Raw genomic sequence first — 17,760 nt, forward strand, 5'->3', positions numbered from 1 at the left:
TAATACAAGTAGAGTTGTTTAGCCAAAATTTTCAGCAATTTTTCTAATTCTTCTAGAGGGGAGTTTAGTATAGAATTGAGTGTGACCACATTGAAAGAGCAGTCCTTTTCCAGAAACAGCGCCACACATGTCCATAGGTTGAGGATTGTACTGCAGGCTTGGCTTTATTTAAGTACAGAGTTGCAATACCGTGTATGACCTGAAGACAAGAGTGGCGCTGTTTCTGAAAAATGCTTCTCACTTAATTCTATACAAGATTCATTCCAGAGACTCCTAGAAGGAGAGGGGTTAAAAAAAAGGTAAAATTATACAAGTACAAGACAAATATACAGGCGAGGGTTGAAATGGGTAATAATCATCGCCCTCATGACCGGCAGGTAAATGGTCCCTACCCCATCCGTCGCTGTATCCGCATCTCACCGGTTATTATACAGAGACATGTAAATTAATTAACACAATTCTCACCTCCGGCGCTGGCGACGATCCCCCCGGGTCAGAACGTTCTCTAGTCACCGCACACAGAACCAGATCAGTCACAAGGAAATCACATGGAGACAGTGTGACAACACCTCGGGGGACGCCGGCTCCGCTCTCACATTCTAAACCATCAATTCATATTTATCTACTGGATTCTTACCAAAGAAAATAATCGCCGGTTATTACACACGCGGATAATTCACGTAACAGCAAGTAACGTTCTTATAAAGGGCTGCGAATACTAATGACCTACCTATAGGAAAGTTACCCTATATATAAGTGTATCAGGTCAGGGCTCTGCTTCTGATCTGTTACTGAAAAACTCTGCATGTTTGTAGCCACCACTAGGGGGAGCTCAGGAGATCAATGCATACTGTGTTATATTTCAGTTCAGTAGTTCCTTCTAACAAATATTTTAGCCTACCCATATATAATGTTGTGTTACCCTTAGATATGTGGAGGGTATATGATGGGGGATATGTGGAGGGTATATGATGGGGGATATGTGGAGGGTATATGATGGGGGATATGTGGAGGGTATATGATGGGGGATATGTGGAGGGTATATGATGGGGGATATGTGGAGGTTATATGATGGGGGATATGTGGAGGATATATGATGGGGGATATGTGGAGGATATATGATGGGGGATATGTGGAGGGTATATGATGGGGGATATGTGGAGGGTATATGATGGGGGATATGTGGAGGGTATATGATGGGGGATATGTGGAGGGTATATGATGGGGGATATGTGGAGGGTATATGATGGGGGATATGTGGAGGATATATGATGGGGGATATGTGGAGGGTATATGATGGGGGATATGTGGAGGGTATATGATGAGGGATATGTGGAGGGTATATGATGGGGGATATGTGGAGGTTATATGATGGGGGATATGTGGAGGGTATATGATGGGGGATATGTGGAGGTTATATGATGGGGGATATGTGGAGGGTATATGATGGGGGATATGTGGAGGGTATATGATGGGGGATATGTGGAGGATATATGATGGGGGATATGTGGAGGTTATATGATGGGGGATATGTGGAGGATATATGATGGGGGATATGTGGAGGATATATGATGGGGGATATGTGGAGGATATATGATGGGGGATATGTGGAGGATATATGATGGGGGATATGTGGAGATATATGATGGGGGATATGTGGAGGTTATATGATGGGGGATATGTGGAGGATATATGATGGGGGATATGTGGAGAGATATATGATGGGGGATATGTGGAGGGTATATGATGGGGGATATGTGGAGGATATATGATGGGGGATATGTGGAGGGTAATGATGGGAGATATGTGGAGGATATTTGATGGGGGAATATGTGGAGGATACATGATGAGGATATGTGGAGGGTATATGATGGGGATATGTGGAGGATATATGATGGGGGATATGTGGAGGGTATATGATGGGGGATATGTGGAGGATATATGATGGGGATATGTGGAGGGTATATGATGGGGGATATGTGGAGGGTATATGATGGGGGATATGTGGAGGATATATGATGGGGGATATGTGGAGGATATATGATGGGGATATGTGGAGGGTATATGATGGGGGATATGTGGAGGGTATATGATGGGGGATATGTGGAGGGTATATGATGGGGGATATGTGGAGGGTATATGATGGGGGATATGTGGAGGATATATGATGGGGGATAGTGGAGGGTATATGATGGGGGATATGTGGAGGGTATATGATGGGGGATATGTGGAGGGTATATGATGGGGGATATGTGGAGGATATATGATGGGGGATATGTGGAGGGTATATGATGGGGGATATGTGGAGGATATATGATGGGGGATATGTGGAGGGTATATGATGGGGGATATGTGGAGGATATATGATGGGGGATATGTGGAGGATATATGATGGGAGATATGTGGAGGATATATGATGGGGGATATGTGGAGGGTATATGATGGGGGATATGTGGAGGATATATGATGGGGGATATGTGGAGGTTATATGATGGGGGATATGTGGAGGATATATGATGGGAGATATGTGGAGGATATATGATGGGGGATATGTGGAGGATATATGATGGGAGATATGTGGAGGATATATGATGGGGGATATGTGGAGGATATATGATGGGGGATATGTGGAGGGTATATGATGGGGGATATGTGGAGGATATATGATGGGGGATATGTGGAGGTTATATGATGGGGGATATGTGGAGGATATATGATGGGGGATATGTGGAGGGTATATGATGGGGGATATGTGGAGGGTATATGATGGGGGATATGTGGAGGGTATATGATGGGGGATATGTGGAGGGTATATGATGGGGGATATGTGGAGGGTATATGATGGGAGATATGTGGAGGATATATGATGGGGGATATGTGGAGGTTATATGATGGGGGATATGTGGAGGGTATATGATGGGGATATGTGGAGGATATATGATGGGGGATATGTGGAGGATATATGATGGGGGATATGTGGAGGATATATGATGGGGGATATGTGGAGGGTATATGATGGGGGATATGTGGAGGATATATGATGGGGGATATGTGGAGGATATATGATGGGGGATATGTGGAGGATATATAATGGGGGATATGTGGATGGGGGATATGTGGAGGATATATAATGGGGGATATGTGGAGGTTATATGATGGGGGATATGTGGAGGGTATATGATGGGGGATATGTGGAGGATATATGATGGGGATATGTGGAGGGTATATGATGGGGGATATGTGGAGGATATATGATGGGGGATATGTGGAGGATATATGATGGGGGATATGTGGATGGGGGATATGTGGAGGGTATGATGGGGGATATGTGGAGGATATATGATGGGGGATATGTGGAGGATATATGATGGAGGATATGTGGATGGGGGATATGTGGAGGTTATATGATGGGGGATATGTGGAGGATATATGATGGGGGATATGTGGAGGATATATGATGGGGGATATGTGGAGGATATATGATGGGGGATATGTGGAGGGTATATGATGGGGGATATGTGGAGGGTATATGATGGGGGATATGTGGAGGATATATGATGGGGGATATGTGGAGGGTATATGATGGGGGATATGTGGAGGGTATATGATGGGGGATATGTGGAGGGTATATGATGGGGGATATGTGGAGGGTATATGATGGGGGATATGTGGAGGATATATGATGGGGATATGTGGAGGGTATATGATGGGGGATATGTGGAGGATATATGATGGGGGATATGTGGAGGATATATGATGGGGGATATGTGGATGGGGGATATGTGGAGGGTATATGATGGGGGATATGTGGAGGATATATGATGGGGGATATGTGGAGGATATATGATGGAGGATATGTGGATGGGGGATATGTGGAGGTTATATGATGGGGGATATGTGGAGGATATATGATGGGGGATATGTGGAGGATATATGATGGGGGATATGTGGAGGATATATGATGGGGGATATGTGGAGGGTATATGATGGGGGATATGTGGAGGGTATATGATGGGGGATATGTGGAGGATATATGATGGGGGATATGTGGAGGGTATATGATGGGGGATATGTGGAGGGTATATGATGGGGGATATGTGGAGGGTATATGATGGGGGATATGTGGAGGGTATATGATGGGGGATATGTGGAGGGTATATGATGGGGGATATGTGGAGGGTATATGATGGGGGATATGTGGAGGGTATATGATGGGGGATATGTGGAGGGTATATGATGGGAGATATGTGGAGGATATATGATGGGGGATATGTGGAGGTTATATGATGGGGGATATGTGGAGGGTATATGATGGGGATATGTGGAGGATATATGATGGGGGATATGTGGAGGATATATGATGGGGGATATGTGGAGGATATATGATGGGGGATATGTGGAGGGTATATGATGGGGGATATGTGGAGGATATATGATGGGGGATATGTGGAGGATATATGATGGGGGATATGTGGAGGATATATAATGGGGGATATGTGGATGGGGGATATGTGGAGGATATATAATGGGGGATATGTGGAGGTTATATGATGGGGGATATGTGGAGGGTATATGATGGGGGATATGTGGAGGATATATGATGGGGATATGTGGAGGGTATATGATGGGGGATATGTGGAGGATATATGATGGGGGATATGTGGAGGATATATGATGGGGGATATGTGGATGGGGGATATGTGGAGGGTATATGATGGGGGATATGTGGAGGATATATGATGGGGGATATGTGGAGGATATATGATGGAGGATATGTGGATGGGGGATATGTGGAGGTTATATGATGGGGGATATGTGGAGGATATATGATGGGGGATATGTGGAGGATATATGATGGGGGATATGTGGAGGATATATGATGGGGGATATGTGGAGGGTATATGATGGGGGATATGTGGAGGGTATATGATGGGGGATATGTGGAGGATATATGATGGGGGATATGTGGAGGGTATATGATGGGGGATATGTGGAGGGTATATGATGGGGGATATGTGGAGGGTATATGATGGGGGATATGTGGAGGGTATATGATGGGGGATATGTGGAGGATATATGATGGGGATATGTGGAGGGTATATGATGGGGGATATGTGGAGGATATATGATGGGGGATATGTGGAGGATATATGATGGGGGATATGTGGATGGGGGATATGTGGAGGGTATATGATGGGGGATATGTGGAGGATATATGATGGGGGATATGTGGAGGATATATGATGGAGGATATGTGGATGGGGGATATGTGGAGGTTATATGATGGGGGATATGTGGAGGATATATGATGGGGGATATGTGGAGGGTATATGATGGGGGATATGTGGAGGGTATATGATGGGGGATATGTGGAGGGTATATGATGGGGGATATGTGGAGGATATATGATGGGGGATATGTGGATGGGGATATGTGGAGGGTATATGATGGGGGATATGTGGAGGATATATGATGGGGGATATGTGGAGGATATATGATGGAGGATATGTGGATGGGGGATATGTGGAGGTTATATGATGGGGGATATGTGGAGGATATATGATGGGGGATATGGGGGGGTTTATATGATGGGGGATATGGGGGGGGGTTATATGATGGGGGATATGTGGAGGATATATGATGGGGGATATGTGGAGGGTATATGATGGGGGATATGTGGAGGTTATATGATGGGGGATATGTGGAGGGTATATGATGGGGGATATGTGGATGGGGGATATGTGGAGGGTATATGATGGGGGATATGTGGAGGGTATATGATGGGGGATATGTGGAGGGTATATGATGGGGGATATGTGGAGGGTATATGATGGGGGATATGTGGAGGGTATATGATGGGGGATATGTGGAGGTTATATGATGGGGGATATGTGGAGGGTATATGATGGGGGATATGTGGAGGGTATATGATGGGGGATATGTGGAGGGTATATGATGGGGGATATGTGGAGGGTATATGATGGGGGATATGTGGAGGTTATATGATGGGGGATATGTGGAGGATATATGATGGGGGATATGTGGAGGTTATATGATGGGGGATATGTGGAGGTTATATGATGGGGGATATGTGGAGGTTATATGATGGGGGATATGTGGAGGGTATATGATGGGGGATATGTGGAGGTTATATGATGGGGGATATGTGGAGGGTATATGATGGGGGGATATGTGGAGGGTATATGATGGGGGATATGTGGAGGGCATATGATGGGGGGTATGTTGAGGGTATATGATGGGGGATATGTGGAGGTTATATAATGGGGGATATGTGGAGGGTATATGATGGGGGGATATGTGGAGGGTATATGATGGGGGGTATGTGGAGGGTATATGATGGGGGATATGTGGAGGGTATATGATGGGGGATATGTGGAGGGTATATGATGGGGGATATGTGGAGGGTATATGATGGGGGGATATGTGGAGGGTATATGATGGGGGGATATGTGGAGGGCATATGATGGGGGGTATGTTGAGGGTATATGATGGGGGATATGTGGAGGTTATATAATGGGGGATATGTGGAGGGTATATGATGGGGGGATATGTGGAGGGTATATGATGGGGGGTATGTGGAGGGTATATGATGGGGGATATGTGGAGGGTATATGATGGGGGATATGTGGAGGATATATAATGGGGGATATGTGGAGGGTATATGATGGGGGATATGTGGAGGCTATATGATGGGGGATATGTGGAGGATATATGATGGGGGATATGTGGAGGGTATATGATGGGGGATATGTGGAGGATATATGATGGGGGATATGTGGAGGGTATATGATGGGGGATATGTGGAGGATATATGATGGGGGATATGTGGAGGGTATATGATGGGGGATATGTGGAGGATATATGATGGGGGATATGTGGAGGATATATGATGGGGGATATGTGGAGGATATATGATGGGGGATATGTGGAGGGTATATGATGGAGGATATGTGGAGGGTATATGATGGGGGATATGTGGAGGATATATGATGGGGGATATGTGGAGGATATATGATGGAGGATATGCGGAGGATATATGATGGGGGATATGTGGAGGATATATGATGGAGGATATGTGGAGGGTATATGATGGGGGATATGTGGAGGATATATGATGGGGGATATGTGGAGGATATATGATGGAGGATATGTGGAGGGTATATGATGGGGGATATGTGGAGGGTATATGATGGGGGATATGTGGAGGGTATATGATGGGGGATATGTGGAGGTTATATGATGGGGGATATGTGGAGGTTATATGATGGGGGATATGTGGAGGGTATATGATGGGGGATATGTGGAGGATATATGATGGGGGATATGTGGAGGGTATATGATGGGGGATATGTGGAGGATATATGATGGGGGATATGTGGAGGATATATGATGGGGGATATGTGGAGGGTATATGATGGATGATATGTGGAGGGTATATGATGGGGGATATGTGGAGGATATATGATGAGGGATATGTGGAGGTTATATGATGGGGGATATGTGGAGGTTATATGATGGGGGATATGTGGAGGGTATATGATGGGGGATATGTGGAGGGTATATGATGGGGGATATGTGGAGGGTATATGATGGGGGATATGTGGAGGGTATATGATGGGGTCAGGACACTATATTCTATATATCACTGCTGCTGTGATTCCCTCCTCTGACAGGTATCAGGCAGACATTTCGCCTCCTTGTATTAATAACTGAGGTTCCGCTACAATAATTGTGATATCAAAGTCCCTTCTGGCACAAATTCCCCTTCTGAAAGAACAATCCGAGCCTCAGACGTGGCCGCAACAGATCACTGAACCGGAACAGAGACCCGGGGGATAGATCCAGGCTGATTGTTCATTATCCAGGTCCGGAGAGGTTCTGCTCATAATCCATGTTACCTTCATCCTAAAAACATTCAATGTAACCACATGATGAAAGGATCCGACACTCTCAGTAACTGCTGCAGTATACAACAACAGCTTTTACTCAGAGCAGAATGGAGGGACTGGGGAGGAGTTCAATGTAGAGAGCTAAGAGAACAGCAGTGTGAGGAGATTCCCCACAAAGCACAATCCAGAAATATCACTTCCTATTTCACAGTCCTGCATCTACTAACATATACAAATGTATGATTATATATCTCTCCAAGAACGATACCTAACATTGGTTTCAGAGAACACAGAGCACAGCAGTGTGGGGACACACTTCCAATACAATCCTGGAATATAAAGTAATACATCACAGTCCTGCTGCTACTAACAACATACAAAACATTAACATTACACATCTCTCCAGGGACATTACCTAACACTGGCTGCTCAGAGCACAGCAGTGTGAGGACACACCCCAAGAGTACTTGGAGAAGCTACAACCCTGGAATATAAATTTACATATGACAATTCTGCTGCTACCAACAACATACACCAAGATATTATTATACATCTCTCCAGGGAAAATACCTAAAACTAGCTGCAGCTCAAAAGGGATAGCACAGAGCACAGCAGTGTGAGGACATGCCCCTTGAAGATAACCTCCTGAAATATAAATCCATATTTCACAGTCCTGCTGCTACTAACATTAGACACAAAGGTCAGATTATATATTTCTCCAGGGACAATAACTACATGCCCTGGACCCTGAACAGTGTGGGCAGAGGTAGAACTTATACGTGGACCTGGTACCTTGGCCGCCACAGGTCCACATCAGACGGCTTATGCACGGCACACGGCACGGGGGCTCCTTATATGTATTGGGGTCCGGTAGCTTCCATATAACTAGGAATGAGTCATGACTATCCGGCAGCGAGTCCTCCCATCATCTCCCCCGGCCAATTACTTAGGACGTGGTGCTGACCCGGCTGATAAATCCCTTCCTGCCGCAGCCATGAATCAGATGACAGTAAGAGCAGGAGCTGGAACAACATTAGTTAAATCTAATTAGCGGAACCTTTCCCAGAGCGATGGATCCACGGAGAAGGACATTAGTTATGTGCCTGGCGCCATCCATCATCACATCAGGACAATCAGCGCCAGAACAATGGGGGAGACTCACCCGGAAATCTATCCCATTATACTGGAAGAAATTATTCATTCCGGGGGTGCAACCTCCTGGACCCACCCACCATGTACCTCCTGGACCCCGGAGCCACCCACCCACGATCTATATACTGGACCCCAGGGGCACCCACCCCCCATGTACCTCCTGAACCCCGGAGCCACCCACCCACCATGTATATCCTGGACCCCAAGGCACCCACCCACCATGCACCTCCTGGACCCCGGAGCCACCCACCCACGATCTATATACTGGACCCCAGGGGCACCCACCCCCCATGTACCTCCTGAACCCCGGAGCCACCCACCCACCATGTATATCCTGGACCCCAAGGCACCCACCCACCATGTATCTCCTGGACCCCGAGGCCACCCACCCACCATGTATATCCTGGACCCCAAGGCCACCCACCCACCATGTATCTCCTGGACCCCGAGGCCACCCACCCACCATGTATCTCCTGGACCCCGGAGCCACCCACCCACCATGTATCTCCTGGACCCCGGAGCCACCCACCCACCATGTATCTCCTAGACTCCAGAGCCACCCACCATGTGCCTCCTGGACCCCAGGGACACCCACCATGTATCTCCTGGACCCCGAAGCCACCCACCCACCACGTACCTCCTGGACCCCGAAACCATCCACCCACCATGTACCTCCTGGACCCCGAAGCCACCCACCCACCACGTACCTCCTGGACCCCGAAGCCACCCATCCACCATGTATCTCCTGGTGTCTTCTTATATGGGCAAGGGGTTTATAGTATAATAAAAGGGGTGGCCACAATAGTGTCTGACCTTCGCAGATCCTAGTGATGGACCCCAATCAATCAGGAAAGTTGCTTAAGAGGAATGGAAGAAAGGAAAGTGTAATAGAGATATAAGAACGATGGGAAGTAGCTAACGCCTCCTCCTGCACGATAGAAATCAGCCTGACACATAACTGCACAGAGGAAAGCAGCTTTATGCACAGAGCTAAGAGCACAGCAGTGTGAGGAAATGCCCCCACCTGGAGTAGTTGCAATCTAGGAATATAAGTATTGCACAGTCCTGCTGCTACTAATAACATAGTGAGAGGAATGATTAGACAGATCTCCATGGTCCGGACTGCTGAGAGCACAGAGAACAACATTATGAGGACATTCCATCCTGGAATACAAAACCATATATCATAGTCTTGCTGCTACTTACAGCAAGCACAAAGGTATAGTCACACAACTCTCCAGGGACAACACCTATCACTGCCTGCAGAGAGCTAAGATCACAGCAGTGTGAGGACACATGCCTAGTGCACTAGGAGAAGCTACAATCCTGGAATATAAATCCAGATTTTACAGTCCTGCTGCTACTAATAACATACACAAACAGGTCTGATTACACATCTCTCCAGGGACAATACCTGACACTAACTGCACAGAGCACAGGAGTGCGAGGACACGCCCCAGAGCACTAGGAGAAGCTACAATCCTGGAATATAAATCCATATTTTATAGTCCTGCTGTTACTAATAACATACACAAACAGTTCTGATTACACATCTCTCCAGGGACAATACATTACACTGACTGGACAGAGGACACAAGACCAGTGTACATCCAAAAGCTACAATCCTGGAATATAAATCCATATTTTACAGTCCTGCTGCTACTAACAACATGCACAGACATATGATTACACATCTCTCCAGGGACAATACTGCACACTGGCTGCAGTCTATGTAGTCATATCCCTTTAACTGAATAGAAGGAGACATGTAAAGCTCTTCCCATAGGCAATAACAGATATATATAAACCGTCATGATTGGTCGGCAAGAGACCCAACTAATAACAAAGAGTTACCAACAGATGACAATGGCTCTAAAACCTAAGATAAGCCCAAAAAACATGAATCCAACCATACACTGCCACTCACCTAGATATAATCGTCATTATCCGTAAACTGTACGCAGCTCCTCTGCAGGCTGATGTCTGGAGTGTGAGGCCTGTGTCCTGGGCTGGAAAGCATTGTGTGATTATCTGCAAGAAGGGACAAATATCAGAATAAACATCATTGCTTTAAGGGAAAAATAATATACATTATAGTATAAAGTAATAATAAAGGAAATCCAGAGGAAAGGGATAAAAAATGTGATTGTAATTCTATTTATACTTCCCCTTCAAGAGTCTATATGTTACCTAATTAGACATTGCAGCAGTGTGTGTTTGCTTTATGGCAGATGCAAATGAATGAAAGTAAATAATAGACTATAAAGTGTCTATAGATACATTGATACTTTCCCACTCAAGACCTTTCAGGAGGTTCCCAAAAAAGGGCAACACAACCCCTCCCCCCCCCCCCCCCGATTTGTAGGGGGTTGTATACAGCAATATTTTTCTATGCATAGTATATTGTGTTATTATCCTGCCTTATCTAGATTTCCAGTTGTGAATAACTTAGACCCATCTAAAGATGATGAGATGACTTATTATGAATTCTGTCCCATTCTATACAGTAAAGCTGAAACCGTTAAGTGTCATTGTGATAACGAAAGTAAATTTTTTTGAGGGATGTTTCTTACTCCAAAATCTTCATGGACTACTCCACTGAACAGGTTGAGAGCTGGCCACACTCTAAAGACAATAAGATGACTATCCTGACCCTGTCCCAGTCCATACAGCAAAGCAGAACCCATGTAATATCATTATAATAACTAAAATATTTGAGGATTTTAAGATTTTTCTTACTCCAAAATCTTCATGGACACCTGCATTGACTGGGCAGAGAGTTGTGGCTAATTGAGCCTCCCTCTAAAAACAATGAGATGGCTCTGACCCTTACCCAGTATATACAGCAAAACAGAAAGAATTTAAAGTTATTATGCTAAATGAAATGTTTGGGGATTTTTAATGTATTGTTATTACTCCAAAAACTTCATGTACCCTTCCACTGACTGAGCAGAGGGCTGTGATTAACTGAGACCAAAAAATAATAAGATGACTCTGACCCAGCCTATACAGCAAAGCAGAAACCATGAACCTTGACATTAAGATAACTAAAAAAATTATATTTGGGTATTTTATGATAAATTTCTCTTTCTCTAAAAACTCAATGGACACCTCCATTGAGCTCCCCTCTAAAGACAATGAGATGGCTCTGCTGACCCTGACCCAGTATATTCAACAAAGCAGAAAGCTTTATGAAATGTTGTGCTAGCTGAAATATTTAAAGATTTTTTGATGGATTTTTATTACTCCAAAAACTCTATGGGCTGCAAGCTTTGGCGAATTGACCTCCCTCTTAAATACAATGAGACGACTCTTCTGGCCCAGTCTATATAGATAAGCAGAAACCATGAATTGTCATTAAGATAAGTAAAGTATTTGGGGATTTTTTTGGAAGAATTTTTATTACTCCAAAATTTCCATGACATCTCCACTGAGAGGGCTGAGAGCTGTGAAGTAGAACATGTGAGGCTGCACCCGTAGAGGCCAATATGGTGAGACATTGTTTTTAGAGGAAATACTCAAGATGCTCCCGGTAACCTCTGCTACATCTGCGGGGAGCAGGGGGAGGCCACGAGTCCAGCGACTGCCAGGAATAAGGACGGGTCAGAACAAAAGCTTTTACCATCAGCCCCTGTGCTCTGTATTGTTCCGATATCTCTGCGCGCTCCCATCGGGATTGTTATGGTCTCTTGTAACGGTCAGACGCTATTTTAAGCCTCCGTTTGTTAACCAACATGATTAAGTGCCTCTCCGGAACCGCTGCGAGAACGCCATAAAATGAGATCCTGCAGCCGGAGAGAGCGCCGTCCACCGCTTATACGAATATCATGGGATCCATTTCAAAGGCACAGACATAAATCTCCGAAATGTCACCTCTGTGCCGTATGGAGGGAAGACTGAGCTAAATCGAAATGGAATAAAATTAAAGGGATATTCCAGCTTGGAGCAAATAAAGGGATCTCATTCATCACGCGGACTGTGTGCAGCTCGCTCCCAGTCATGGGAATAAAGAAGAGCTGCAGTACCAAGCACAGCCACTATGCAATGGATGGTGCTCTATTATCTATCCATCTATGTCATATCAATCCAACTCCTATCTATCTATCCATTCATCACATTTATCCATTTCATGTCTTAAAGGGGTTTTCCCCACGAAGAAAAGTTTGGCCCTATCCACGGGATAGGGCCTAATTTGCTGATCAATAGGGGTCTCAGTGCTGAGACACCCACAGATCACGAAAACGAGGGGTTACATGGGGTCCCACGTACCTCTGTCGGACGCCTTGTCGATCAGTCAGTCTAATGGAGCAGACGGCCGCGCATGACCATTCTGCTCCATTATTCTCTATGGAGCTGACGGAAGTTGCTGGGCACTGCGCTCGGTGATATCCGCCAGCTCCATAGAGATTCATGGAACAGAATGGTCATGTGTTGCCGTCTGCTCCATTAGACTGACGGAGCGACAAGGGGTCCGACGGAGGTACGTGGGACCCCTTGGACCTCTCAGCATTGAGACCCCCACTGATCAGCAAGTTAGGCAAAACCCCTTTAACATCTATTTTTCCATCCATCTAGATAATTTCTAGATAATGGAAACTCAAGGCCGCACTGTGTCAGACCAACGAGGCTGGGTGCAAGTCTGCAGGTTCCAGGCTCCAAAATACAGTGAAGATCCAGGTGAGAGTTTAAAGTGTCAATGTAAAGTAATTGACAAGAAATAGTATAAGCACAGCTGGAGACAACAATTCCAAGGATACCTGTATCCTGCTCCCGGCTTCTTCCTAGCCTGAGATAGATCTGCTATATATACCATTAGATGCAGATTCATGGGGGGGCACTTCCTGGTTGTAACATCAGCTCACCCCACTGAAGCCAGAAGAATATGGCATGTTTGTAATTGGCCAATCTAAAGCATGTGATGAGTCACATGCTTGTGACATCACTACAGGTCCTTTGCATCCAACTAAGTACTTTCAAATGATGTAGGGCAGCTTTTTTGTAATTGGCCGGCCTGAAGCATGTGATGAGTCACAGGCTTGTGCCATCACTACAGACCCTAAAGACCATCTCACCAAGCCTCCTATCCTCTCTAGGTGTACTATAGGTAGCATGGCAAATGGAGATTAGCCTGGAGGGGCAAGGTAAAACCTCTGCTAGCAGCTAAACACCTGCAGATAATTATAGTCAATTAGAGAATTGCTTATTGTTGCTTATGCAAAAATTTGCCTACTTTACAGTTGTTTTCTTCGAAGATGGCAACGTTTCGGCATGACAAACCCTTCTTAAGACTTGAGGAAGATGTTGCCATCTTGAAATAAACTCTCACCTGAATCTCTACTGAATTTTGGAGTGACTGCTTTTCTGTAATTATCTATCCATCTATCTATCTATCTATCTATCTATCTATCTATCTATCTATCTATCTATCTATCTATCTATCTCATATCTATCTATCTATCTATCTATCTATCTATCTCATATCTATCTATCTCCTATCTATCTATCTATCTATCTATCTATCTATCTATCTATCATTTATCTCATATCTATCTATCTATCTATCTATCTATCTATCTCATATCTATCTCATATCTATCTATCGATCTATCTATCTATCTATCTATCTATCTATCTCATATCTATCTCATATCTATCTATCTATCTATCTCTCTATCTATCTATCTATCTATCTATCTCTCTATCTATCTATCTATCTATCTATCTATCTATCTCATATCTATCTCCTATCTATCTATCTATCTATCTATCTATCTATCTATCTATCTCATATCTATCTCCTATCTATCTATCTATCTATCTATCTATCTATCTATCTATCTCATATCTATCTCCTATCTATCTATCTATCTATCTATCTATCTCATATCTATCTATCTATCTATCTATCTATCTATCTATCTATCTATCTATCTATCTCATATCTATCTCATATCTATCTCCTATCTATCTATCTATCTATCTATCTATCTATCTATCTATCTATCTATCTATCTCATATCTATCTCCTATCTATCTATCTATCTATCTATCTATCTATCTCCTATCTATCTATCTATCTATCTAATATCTATCTATCTATCTCCTATCTATCTCCTATCTATCTCGTATCCATCTACTCATATCTATCTATTAACATCTATCTATCCATAGATCTTGTGTCTATTATCTATCTCGCTACATATCTGTCCATATTCTCTCTTTCCTCTGTCTATCTAGTAGAAATAAACTCTCTAGGAATTTACAATGATTCAAACACTTTTTGGCCCTCCCAAACATTTTCTATGGGTCCTTGCACTTGCATCCGTTGTTCCTCTTGCCTTATCCCGCCTCTTAGAATAGGGGGATCCCCTTACAGTTCCCTATTCCCTGTGATTCTGGAGTCCTCCCTGCCGTATACCTGTATTGGTTTCTGCTGAACCTCTCAGGTCCAGGATTGTGTTGGATGCTGAGCCCCCCGGAGGACTCGCCGATTCTCTGGTGGGCCTGTCCGAAACATTGTCCCTTCACATCTGTTTGTCAATCCTAGTCAAGATCGTGACACAAAACAAGTCTAAGGAAGTCCCTTGTGTCACTGCCCCCGTGACCTCCACTGATTATAGGTCCTGCTGGGTTCTTCTTCCTGGATCGGGTCTATGTGGAGGTTTTCTTCCTATGGGTCTCCACATCTCCAGTGCTTCCCCCTTTGGCTATATGGTTTCAGAAAGAACCAAAATGATTGGACGTTACAAAGTTTTTTCAAACAAAATTTTAGAATTTTTTTTAGGAGTTTACCAGAACCAGACTCACCCCAAAAGTAAAAGCAGCATTTTGTAGGATGCTTTATGATTTTTCCAGACAGACCTGATCTGCCATTTACTCTAAATTTTTGTTATCTTTATGCAAATTGGCTTCTCAGTGCACTGTGGGTGGAGCCATGCTGGTGGTGCACCCATCTTTTTGTTTTCAACCTCTATTTCTACATGGGATATTGATCTTTATAGCATAGAGGTGACGCAGGACGGGAAGGGGCAGCATAGAAAGATTGACTCAAGTGCACGAACAGCTGTTGCCCCGCCCCTGGTGCACTTGGTCACTAATTTGCATAAAAATGTAACTGGAATTTTCTCTCACTTGTTATATTTGGTGGAAAGTTTATAAAGTGTCCTACATTACTGTACAATGTGCCTTTGACTATGAGTTCTACATCCGGGGTCCCGGCAATGCTCCGCTATAAACTTGATTGACCTCGGAGCTTGTGAGTCTGATTTTGAGCCGGGGAGCAGCGTGCCAAGCATTCTGCACAGAGCTGCCAGTTTTCAAACGCTTGGACGAGGATCAACATCTGACAGGGAAGTAGCTGCGGAGCTTTCCTGGAAAAACCAGCCGTCCAAAAGGGCTCAGTAACCGGTTTCACAGGGTGGGCGGAGCCTCCTGCCCCCAAATTAAAGACTGTAAACGACTCAAATGTCCCTTTCTCAGAAGCCAAAGAGGTTTTTTTTTTTACTGCTGAATTTTGATTTAGTTAAAGGGAAAAAAAAAGTTGTGATTCCATTTCTAGAACGATTATGTAATACAGAGTTAACTGTTACACTGCCGCAGCCCAGGAGAGGAAGGGCCACCACTTGTTCAATGCTCTATAGATAATGAGAAACTCAAAGATACTGCAACACTATGCTACAATAATAGCACTATACTGTGCATATATAACAATTCCATACTATGCTACAGTAATAGTACTATACTGTGCATACATAACACTGCCATACTATGCTACAATAATATCACTATACTGTGCATATATAACAATGCCATACTATGCTACAATAATAGCACTATACTGTGCATATATAACAATTCCATACTATGCTACAGTAATAGTACTATACTGTGCATACATAACACTGCCATACTATGCTACAATAATAGCACTATACTGTGCATATATAACACTGCCATACTATGCTACAATAATATCACTATACTCTGCATATATAACAATTCCATACTATGCTACAGTAATAGTACTATACTGTGCATACATAACACTGCCATACTATGCTACAATAATAGCACTATACTGTGCATATATAACAATTCCATACTATGCTACAATAATATCACTATACTGTGCATATATAACACTGCCATACTATGCTACAGTAATAGCACTATACTCTGCATATATAACAATTCCATACTATGCTACAATAATAGCACTATACTGTGCATATATAACAATGCCATACTATGCTACAATAATAGCACTATACTGTGCATATATAACACTGCCATACTATGCTACAATAATAGCACTATACTGTGCATATATAACACTGCCATACTATGCTACAATAATATCACTATACTCTGCATATATAACACTGCCATACTATGCTACAATAATATCACTATACTGTGCATATATAACACTGCCATACTATGCTACAATAATAGCACTATACTGTGCATATATAACACTGCCATACTATGCTACAATAATATCACTATACTGTGCATATATAACACTGCCATACTATGCTACAATAATATCACTATACTGTGCATATATAACACTGCCATACTATGCTACAGTAATATCACTATACTGTGCATACATAACAATGCCATACTATGCTACAATAATATCACTATACTCTGCATATATAACACTGCCATACTATGCTACAATAATATCACT

The 17,760-nt window shown here is 43.7% G+C and overlaps 1 long non-coding RNA gene across 3 annotated transcripts in view; it reads right to left on the reverse strand.

The window, feature by feature from the left end:
• LOC140132423 (uncharacterized) overlaps positions 1–17,760 on the reverse strand; it is a 126,609-nt gene that overhangs the window by 65,121 nt on the left and 43,728 nt on the right. For 2 of the 3 annotated variants that reach the window (XR_011855651.1, XR_011855649.1), the window contains one exon: positions 10,990–11,093. This is a non-coding gene — a long non-coding RNA (uncharacterized lncRNA). Of the gene's footprint in view, positions 1–10,989; positions 11,094–13,819; positions 13,968–17,760 lie in introns of those variants that run through there. The other variant, XR_011855650.1, reaches the window with a different exon arrangement.

This window comes from Engystomops pustulosus, chromosome 5 (genome assembly GCF_040894005.1).
Source record: "Engystomops pustulosus chromosome 5, aEngPut4.maternal, whole genome shotgun sequence".
NCBI lineage: Eukaryota > Metazoa > Chordata > Amphibia > Anura > Leptodactylidae > Engystomops > Engystomops pustulosus.